We start from the raw sequence: 10,782 nt of genomic DNA, 5'->3' as shown, positions 1-10,782 counted from the left end.
GTTTGTATAAGTTAAAACACTTAAACACTCTTTGTCATCATGATTGAGGTTTGTGTGTTCAGTGTTGATCCTATAGTGAAAGTACATCATCACAACTGTTTGTTTTAATGTTATTTCCAGGATGTATCTGGTGTCTCTCTGTGTGGCTTTACTGATCAAACATCTACAGATCTTCTGGTTTCTGTCTGTAATGAAGACCAGAAGACATCAGTGAATCTGCTGGACTGTGGGATAGAAGTGAAACAAGAAGACACAGAAGCAGATGAAGGTGATTTGATTTATTCAGGTATGCACAGGGTTTTTCCTGAATAAAAATGTTTTTGTGGTGGTTGATGAACATGTTTATACACTCGCACACATTAAAAAATACCTAACCCATGTGTACAAAGGGCACACAGTGCTTACAACTGTTTTAAATGTAAACATTTCATTATTAAACCCAAAGTATGGTTAGAAAAATTTTACATCCTCCTCCACATTATATAAAGGCCATGCATTTATCAGACATAGATATTATTGAGGTAGCCGCGTAATAAGCGTGATAATGTACAGGCACAGGTTGTTGACTGTTATTGGCAAATAAGCCCCTTCAGTGTGATACAAGACCCTTTGCTTTGTGTTGGGTCCTGATTTCTGCGATTAAAAACCTGCTGCCTATATATTGTCTATTACATATTGTTATATGTGAATGAGTGGGTAAAATGGTTTTTACATCTATCTGTAGCAAATTCTTAACTTTACAAGATCCAAAAGTAGGGCTATAACGATATATTGTGTGTCCCATTAAAAAATGCTGTCTGAAATCGATTCTGAATCGCAAGGATGCGATTCTGTGTTTCATGCATAGCTTGTTCGTGTACTACAGCATTTGGCAGGGGGGCTTTTCTCTTGAAATTTTGCAGGTGGCGCTATCAAGCCATTTCTACACGCCCACTTCTGCCGCGTATACCACATGTAGATTTTCGCCACTTTTGACGTGTGCAAAATTTCATGAGTTTTTGAGCATGTTTAGGCCTTCAAAAATGCGATTCATTTCGGAGAAAAATACTAAAATGAGCAAAAACAATAGGGCTTTGCACCCACGGTGCAGGCCGTTCTGGCCTGCTCCTCTGTGCTCGGGCCCTAATTATAGTTTCAGAATTTCTTCAAATTCTTTATAATCATTTTCTCTGTTCATTTTAGATGTGAAAACCGTAAAGGAGGAAATTTCACAACTCAATGAAATGGAGGAGAAACCTCATCATTTAATACCCAAGGAAGAATCTCTGAGCTGCTTGATTACTGGGAGAAATTTGTCACCTAAAAGAAACAACAAGCAAAAGGCAACAACAAAAGATTTTCTTATTTGCCCTCAGTGCGGAAAGACCTTCACTAAGAAAGGTCATCTTAATCAGCACATGCAAATTCCCACTAGAAAAGAACCTTACAGATGTGATCAGTGTGAAAAGAACTTACTTCCTGAGTCTGACCTCAATGGGAACATGAGAGTACACAATGTAGAAAAGCCTCACACATGTGATCAGTGTGAAAAGAGTTTTAAGAATAAATGGCACCTTAATGAGCACAAAAAAGCTCACACTGGAAAAAAACCTTACAGATGTGATCAGTGTGGAAAAACCTTCATTCGCAAGCCTGACCTGAATAGGCACATTAAAATTCACACTGGAGAAAAACCATACAGATGTGATCAGTGTGGAAAGAGCTTCAGGGGTACGTGGAACCTTAAACACCACATGAAAATTCACACTAGAGAAGAGAGTGATCAGTGTGAAAAGAGCGTTGTTGGTAAGTTTGATCTCAACAATCACATAAGTATTCACGCTGGAGAAAAACCTTACAGATGTGATCAGTGTGGAAAGAGCTTCATTCGCAAGTCCCATCTCAACAATCATATGAGAATTCACACTGGAGAAAAGCCATACAGATGTGACCAGTGTGGAAAGACTTTCATTCGTATGTCTGATCTCAACTGGCACATAAGAATTCACACTGGAGAAAAACCTTTTAGATGTGATCAGTGTGGAAAGAGCTTCATTCGTAAGTTTGAACTCAACTGGCACATGAGAATTCACACTGGAGAAAAACCTTTTAGATGTGATCTTTGTGAAAAGAGCTTCATGCGTCAGTTCCATCTCAACAGGCACATGACTATTCACACTGGAGAAAAGCCTTACTGATGTGATCAATGTGGAAAGAGTTTTGTTCGTAGGTTCGATCTCAATGGGCACATAAGAATTCACACTGGAGAAAAGCTTTAAAAAGCTGAAGAGTTCAGATGCAAAAGCCACCAAATGCCACCTCCATCAATTAGAGAAGAGAGTGATCACTGATCAGTTTGCAAAAAAGCATTACCAGTACACCAACAGGAACACATTTTCAGCATGGCTGTAAACCCAGATAAGGTTTCTCATGTGAACAGTGTGTTGTTTTATGGATGAAAGTGCTACAATAAACACTGACTTAGGCGCTGACCCTGTGGGTTCTTTGGGGCACGGCTTGAGCATCCACCCAAATGCCCAAACACATACAGTAGTCGCGGAAAACCTGACCGCGCCACTTTCATCCTCTTCAAAACGTTTGGGCGCTCCAGAGCGTCTGGTGTTGCTAAGTAACCCTAAGCATTGCTTTATGAGGCACGGTTGCGGACAAATGTGAAGTGAATATTCAAAAGCTGATTACAAAAGAACCACTGAAGGTAGGATGAAACGGGTTTTTTTTGTTTGAAAGCAGAGGGTCTGTTCTTTCATTTGGTATATTGTATGTTTATATATTTAAAGAAGAACATTTTCTGGAAGGAATTAAACTTTGGTGAAAATCATGAAAAACGCTGGCGCTGGCTGGCAACTTTAAAAAAAAACGCTGGCGGTGAAAGAGTTAAGATTAGCTAATGCGTCTCTAATGCGTATGTTTTACTTACATGTTGTTATATAGGTTTTGCCGTTGCTGGTAACATAAAATAAGTTCCCCCATCAGAGGTTTTTCTCTCAATTATGCATGGGGGAATGGACCACAGTTTATTTCATCACACAAGTCTTTGTACAGCACTGACCCAACATAAAATCACATATGAATATAAAATATCACAGTAAAAATCTCTGTACATTGTTGTAATGAATTAACATAACAACATTTATTGCATGAAAATTATGCTACAGCACAAGTTTCAGGCTTTCCCTGACTCTCTCTCAAACTTTCTCTTGTGCACACATTTGCTCTCTCTCGCGCACTTTCGTTATCTCTCGCGTACGCTTGTCCTCTCTCGTGCACGCTTGTCCTCTCTCGTGCACGCTTGTCCTCTCTCGTGCACATTAGCTCCATCTCGCGCGCTTGCTCGTTCTTTCCCGTGCACATTCGCTCTTCCATGCCTCATATTGCTTGACGTTACAACATTGTTAAATATGTGACAACATTTTTTAAAAAGTGCTGGGCAATTAGAGGCCGATGAATAAGAGGTTTGTGTAAGATCATCTTGTAAAGTTAAAGTCTCTGCAGTTTGGAATCAAACCTGTAAGTTTACAGTGTGATTGACTTTGAGGTTTAACTTTAGCCTTTTTCTTGGTTTGTATTTTTTTATGATTTGGACATATTTTATTATTATATGAAGTCATGTAAAAGTCCTTCTGTTTGAAATTTTGTATATTAATGTTATGGTGTTATTAGATCTGATTCACTTGAACGTATTGCTGTCACTATGGCATTATCCACTGCTTTGTTTAAATTATTGTACAATAAAGCTGAAATCCAACCTGAATGTTGACATTTACAATGTAGAATAACGTACAATCAATCACTATAATATCATCAAATCCTTATAATAAGTTTATTTTATATATTTTTAACAAAACCTTGTTGAGAAATGTTTAACTTTATGCAATTTATGAGCAACTTTTGGGAGGGACTACCAATGTGCACAAAGCAGTGGAGTTCATGTCATCCGTCTCTCATCAGTTACTGGACTGGACTTTACTCATTTGTTTATGACAACCAGATATAGAAACGCTTCTTCTGAAAGAGATAAGGGGTACACACTGACAATGTCGCTTATAATGTGAATGTACCTAAAGATCTCCTTGTCCGTTTCAGCTCTTTTATGTGACGTTGCTCTGACAGAAAACGTGTTGCTGTAGGCTAGTGCTTTTTGTCCCTCTCTGCTATTACAGTTTTTCTATATGACCGAACGACATGGAAGCCTCCTTGGGCTTAACGTTAACTGTTCAATGTTAATAAAGAGAAGAAATTCTAAGCTGACAAAGAAAAGTCAGATCATTGGCAGGTGTCATTTGACACCAATGAGGAAATATTTATGAATAAAGACATTGATTTTGACGAATAAAGTACTTAAAAAACTACACATTGTCCCTTTAAGCACAGTACATAAAACGTTTTGTGCTGCTGACATACACGTGCAGATCGCACATTCTCTGTAAATCCTGAGCTCTTGAATTATTCACTTGACTGAACTTTTAACGAATTTGTAAAACAAAAACTGTCAAAGATTTCTCTTTTAAACATATAAATACAGTGTTGGATTTTTCTCTTCTGCTCCCATTATGATAACTAACTGTGGTAAATCGTAGGGATGTGTGTGTAACTATGGTAAATGACTGTTGTCAAACAGCTGATGCGTCACGCTCCCGTCCAGCAGATGGCGTAAACTCACCGCGTGTTATATAAAACAACAGATGACGAAGAAGAGAAGCTCACGGGCAGCAATAAGTGTTGTCTTGTGTTTGCGTTTTATTTGTGTGTAAGTATTGTTTATGTTATCTTAGTGGTGAACAAAGTTTTGTTCTCGTTTAATGTAAATTGCAATTGATTTTTTTACAAGGCATAATGGAGTTTCTGTAGTCAGGAATGTTTTGTTTCTTGATTTAACAAAACTGCAGTCTTTTATTGAAATGATGTTTTTGTGTGAATATTATAATGGTGATGTGTTTGTGTTCAGATGTTCTTCATGAGAGATCAGATGGATGTGATGTGCTGTAAATCAGTAGGAACTGATCTGTCCATGCTGGATATTGATGATTTGATGACAGAAATCTCTCAGCTGAAGAAAGAGGTGGCGTTACTGGAGTCAAAGCTCAGACAGAGAGATGAACTCAACACAAAAGTTTGTGTTCATCACTTGTTTGAGGTATTCACTCACACACTATACAGAATTATTAGTTTTGTAGAAATTAACACATTCTAGAAAGGTGGGGCATAGAGAAGAAACAATAATGTACGGTATGAGGAAAATAATGTGGTTTTTTTTTACCATAAACCATGCAAAAACATTGGTTTTTACCAAATACACAAAATAATCTTTTAGAAAGTACTAAAGGCTCTTTAAAACACTTAAACACTCTTTGTCATCATAATTGAGGTTTGTGTGTTTAGTGTTGAAATCTCAGTGAATGACACAATGTTAATCCTATAGTGAAAGTACATCATCACAACCTGTTTAAACAGTCATTGGACCAATGTTTTAGTCTCTCCTAAGTGGAGTGTGTATACAATGAAATGTTCAACCAAAATAAAAAGTTGAGTCTTTAAATCCTTATCGACATGGGACATTACTTAGTAAGAGTTTATTTTCTCAATCTCAAATTTATTACAGTCACTTTTAATGAGACTGCCTGTTTGTCTGCCAAATGTAAAGATATGCATTGTTGCTGTACATAGTAAACATTAAATTCACAGTTTTTCAAATATAAGTGTGGATGAAAGTGTTTACATTTACTACCGTAGATCTTTCAAATATAAAACTTCTGTCATTTGGTTTCATTTCTTTATCTATGAATGTTACAATGAACTTCACATTAGTTAAATGTATTAAAGCTCTGTTTTTTATTCTCTGTTTCTTTTAATGTTATTTCCAGGATGTATCTGGTGTCTCTCTCTGTGGCTTTACTGATCAAACATCTACAGATCTTCTGGTTTCTGTCTGTAATGAAGACCAGAAGACATCAGTGAATCTGCTGGACTGTGGGATAGAAGTGAAACAAGAAGACACAGAAGCAGATGAAGGTTTTTTAATTTATTCAGGTATGTACAGTTTTTTCCCTGAATCAAAATTAGTCTTTGGTGGTGGTTGATGGACATGTTTATACACTCACACTCATTAAAAGGTACCTCACCCATGTGTACAAAGGGCTCACAGTGTTTACAACTGTTTTATATGTAAACATGTTATTATTAAACCCAAAGTAAGGGATAATGTCGAGGCAGCCGGTATTTATTGGGAAATAAGCTCCGACAGTGTGATCAGCGGAGGGTCTTGTATCACACTGAAGGGGCTTATTTCGGCATAACTACAGGCTGCCTCTACATTATCCCGCTTATTACACGGCTACTTGCCACATAAGAAAAAAAACTGGACATGAATATGAATTTGAAACATTTTATTGGCATATTTGTTTTAAATTAACATTTTTATCCTTCCGCGAAACTTTGCACAGATGCATAAAATGATCGTAATACCTTATTAAGATCCTCTGCTTCATACTTGTCTGTCTCCATTTTTTCTCTTTTAGCCAGTCTTTGAGAAGTTTTAATGCCCATTCTGTATTTTTTTTGTGTGTTGGCTTCGTAGCTGTCATGCTCTATTTTGTCAAGTTCAGTCTCATTAAGCTCTCTGTGTCTTGACGTTGTTCGTTCTTCTATCCACTGTTTAAATGTTTTTTTTTTCTGACATGTTAAAATTAATGTCAAAATTTTCCATTCTTTATGGTGGTTGTCCAGTGTTTGTCACAAGATGGCGCCAAACAGTAATCTTTATTGGCGCGGAGCGATTTTAACCGTACAAGTAGTACCGGCTATGCGTTATTATTTGAAAAGAACGAACCTGCAAATGTCTCAACTGACCAATCAGAATCAAGCATTCCAGAGAGCCGTGTAATAAGTATGGTTAAAAAACAGTGGTCTTTGTGAATAATTTAAAACCTCCTCCACATTATATAAAGGCCATGCATTTTTCAGACACAGATATTACTTGCCACTCTTTGTAGACCTGATAATTACACCTAGTTTGGTATATAGTTATGCTTTGTTCTTAATTTTCTCTGTTCATTTTAGATCAGAAAGCGGTAAATGAGGAAATTTCACAACTCAATGAAATGGCGGAGAAACCTCATCATTTGATACCCAAGGAAGAATCTCTGAGCTGCTTGAGTACTGGAAGAAATTTGTCACCTAAAAGGAACAAAAAGCAAAAGGCAAATGCCAGAGATCCTCTTATTTGCACTCAGTGTGGAAAGACCTTCAGTAAAAAACGTAAACTTAATCAGCACATGAAACTTCACACTAGAAAAGAGCCTTACAGATGTGATCTTTGTGGAAAGAGCTTCAGGGGTACATGGAACTTTAATCAGCACATGCAAATTCACACCGGAGAAAAGCCTTACAGATGTGATCAGTGTGGAAAGCGCTTCAGGGGTACATGGAACTTTAATCAGCACATGCTAATTCACACCGGAGAAAAGCCTTACACATGTGATCAGTGTGGACAGAGCTTCATTCGTAAGTTCCATCTAAACAGGCACATGCAAATTCACACTGGAGAAAAGCCTTACAGTTGTGATCAGTGTGGAAAGAGCTTCATTCATAAGTGTAATCTCAACAGGCACATGCAAATTCACACTAGAGAAAAGCCTTACAGCTGTGATCAGTGTGGAAATAACTTCTTTCGTAAATCTCATCTTAACAGGCACATGAGAATTCACACTGGAGAAAAGCCTTACAGATGTGATCAGTGTGGCAGGAGCTTCATTCGTAAGTCCATTCTCACAAGGCACATGAGAATTCACACTGGCGAAAAGCTTTAAAAAGCCCCTACATCTCTCTCTGATTTTTACATTTGAAGAGTTCAGATGCAAAAGCCACCAAACGCCACCTCCATCAATTATGAGATAATAAAATAAACGGAATGCTCTTGGCAAGTATGATACATTCATCAAATACTTCTACTTCTGCTTGGCTTAATCCCAGCTTCAGGGTATTCAGAAATACCAGTTTGTTGGCAGAATTCATTAAGAGTCTGATAGAAATGAACACTGGGTTACAGTTAGATGTCGATGTGGACATGTTACACACATTTGCAAACTGCCCGCCCGCTGACTAAAAAGATGGCTAAACGGGCAGTCACACTACACTTCTTATTACATTGACTTCCATTCATACGGATGCGAATGCATCAGACCTATAATGCATGCTAGTGCACGAATATTTTGCTGCATACCACAGTTCAAGTCTGGTAACGTTCAGCAGACTCCATGTTAGTGCGTTATATGCAAGGGGAGGCAACTGAGTGATGACCTGCTGGCTAGGGCGCAGAACAATGAGGCAAGATATTCTCTCTTTGTATTTAAAGTCAAACAGCAAACAAAACTGGAGTTACCTTAAGTAAACTGTCTGTATATCTGTACATCTGTCTGTAAGTCCTCTACACTTTATTTGAGTTTTCAAATCATGAAGACATGATGCATATTTCTTGAAAAAATTTTTTTAATTATTCTGCTAAGTAGTTTGTCTGTTTAACTTCCAGTGGCAGCTGATTTGTATGGATATTTAAGGTATAAAAAGGTATTGAAATACATATGAATATATCCATAGTCTAATATATAACTTTATACTGTATATTGGTTCAGTAAGAGGGGAATTCCTCTTCATACCCAGCTTATATAAAAACAAAAGTTTTCTAGGTGTTCATCTGTAGTTTTTACAGTAAGGGTTTTTGCAATGTAGTGTTGTTGTTTTTTTTATTTTACTTTTTGGAGAAACCAAAACTGTTATCCTGTGATATCCCAAAAAGGTGGTGTTTTAAATAAATGACTGCATACACAACAACAACAAATTTGACCTGCCTTGAAATGTTTAACACATGGTTTTGCATAATTTTTTGGATTTCTCCTTTAAACGAATAAATACAGTGTTTGATATTTCCCTTGGTTGCCCAATTATGATAAATAACTGTGGTATATCGTAGAGATGTGTGTGTAACTATGGTAAATGACTGTTGTCAAGCAGCTGTTGTGTCACGCTCCCGTCCAGCAGATGGCGCAAACTCTCCGCGTGTTACATAAAACAACAGAAGAAGAAGAAGAGAAACTCACGAGCAGTCGTAAGTGTTGTGTTTGTTTGTGTTTTTATGTGTGTGAATATTGTTTGTTTTATCTTTGTGTTGAACAGAGTTTTATTCTCGTTTAATGTAAATTGCAGTTGCTTTTTTACCAGGCAGAATTTTCGGAATTTCTGTAGTCAGGAAGGTTTTGTTTCTTTATTTAATAAAGCTGCAGTCGTTTATAATCTTATTGAAGTGACGTTTTTGTGTGAATATTAAAATGGTGATGTGTTTGTGTTCAGATGTTCATCATGAGAGATCAGATGGATGTGATGTGCTGTAAATCAGTAGGAACTGATCTGTCCATGCTGGATATTGATGATTTGATGACAGAAATCTCTCAGCTGAAGAAAGAGGTGGCGTTACTGGAGTCAAAGCTCAGACAGAGAGATGAACCGAACGCAAAGGTTTGTATAAGTTAAAGAGCCCCTATTTTCATAGCTGGCCATTCGGAGCGCAACGTGTCATAACCTGAAAACCACGCCCACCAGGAGGAGAAACAATCCATCCGTCTCCATTGACTTTGTATTGCGAAAGCCTGCCTCGTTGTCATTTCGGGCTTATAACAAAAATCTGAATAGTGTTCAAAAGCTGCTGGGTGACAGGATGTACAGCTAACAAGCCAAAAAAACAAGAAATACGTTTTTATAAGCTATCGACCCCAAAAAACAAGCGTTTAAAGACACGTCTTTAAACGCTTGTTTTTTGGGGTCGACAGCTTATAAAAAGTGTTGATCCTATAGTCAAAGTACATCATCACAACCTGTTTAAACAGTCACTGGACCAATATTTTATGCTACGTACACACCAAACGCAGGGGATCACGTTAGTCGCTCTAGATTACTTGTGAATAGCGCGTGTTTTCGAGGCAAGCTTGACGCCCATATCGCATCATTTGCATCGCCCCACGCGAGGACGCGTCTGATCGTGTCTTTGCATTGACTTTTTGTATGTAATCTTCTGGCACAAGTCGCTGAACTTGCGCCTGGTGTGAACCCACAGATAGTCTCTCCTTACTGGAGTGTGTATATAATAAAATGCAAAAATGAAATGAAAAGATTAGTTTCTTTATATCTTTATCGACATGGGACATTATTCAGTAACGGGGTTCACACCAGATGCAAGTTTAATGATTTGCAGAGTAGATTACAAAGTCAATGCAAAGATGCAATCAGATGCGTCCTCGTGTGGGGCGATGCGAATGGCGCGATATGGGTGGGGTGTTTGCCGCGAAAACACACGCTATTAGCCTCAAACGCGTCTTCGCCCAAGTTGAAAATATTTAACTCGAGTGAAAAATTTCCATGACGCGAAGTTAAATTCCACAAGTAATCTAGAGCGGGCAACGCGATGCTATGCATTTAGTGTGTACGTAGTAGAAGAGTTTACATTTCTCAACCTCAAATTATTATAGTCACTCTGAATGACTGTGTCTGTCTGTCTGCCAAATGTAAAGATATGCATTGTTGCTGTATATAGTAAACATTAAATGCAAGTGTTTTAGTTTTAATTTACTACTGAGTAGATCTTTTAAAATATCAAACTTCTGTAATGTGGTTTCATTTCTTTATCTATTGTTACATTGATCTTCACATTAGTTTAAATGTATTAAAGCTCTGTATATTTTTCTCTGCTTGTTTTAATGTTATTTCCAGGATGTATCTGGTGTTTCTCTCTGTGGC

The 10,782-nt window shown here is 37.6% G+C and overlaps 1 pseudogene; it reads left to right on the top strand.

Moving 5' to 3' along the window:
* Positions 1–1,183: 1,183 nt before the first annotated feature.
* Positions 1,184–8,918, top strand: LOC135775184 (uncharacterized; annotated as a pseudogene).
* The last annotated feature ends 1,864 nt before the right edge of the window (positions 8,919–10,782 follow it).

This window comes from Paramisgurnus dabryanus, chromosome 21 (assembly GCF_030506205.2).
Source record: "Paramisgurnus dabryanus chromosome 21, PD_genome_1.1, whole genome shotgun sequence".
NCBI lineage: Eukaryota > Metazoa > Chordata > Actinopteri > Cypriniformes > Cobitidae > Paramisgurnus > Paramisgurnus dabryanus.
The sequence above is the reverse complement of the archived record's forward strand: the minus strand, read 5'-3'. Positions and strand labels throughout refer to the sequence as shown.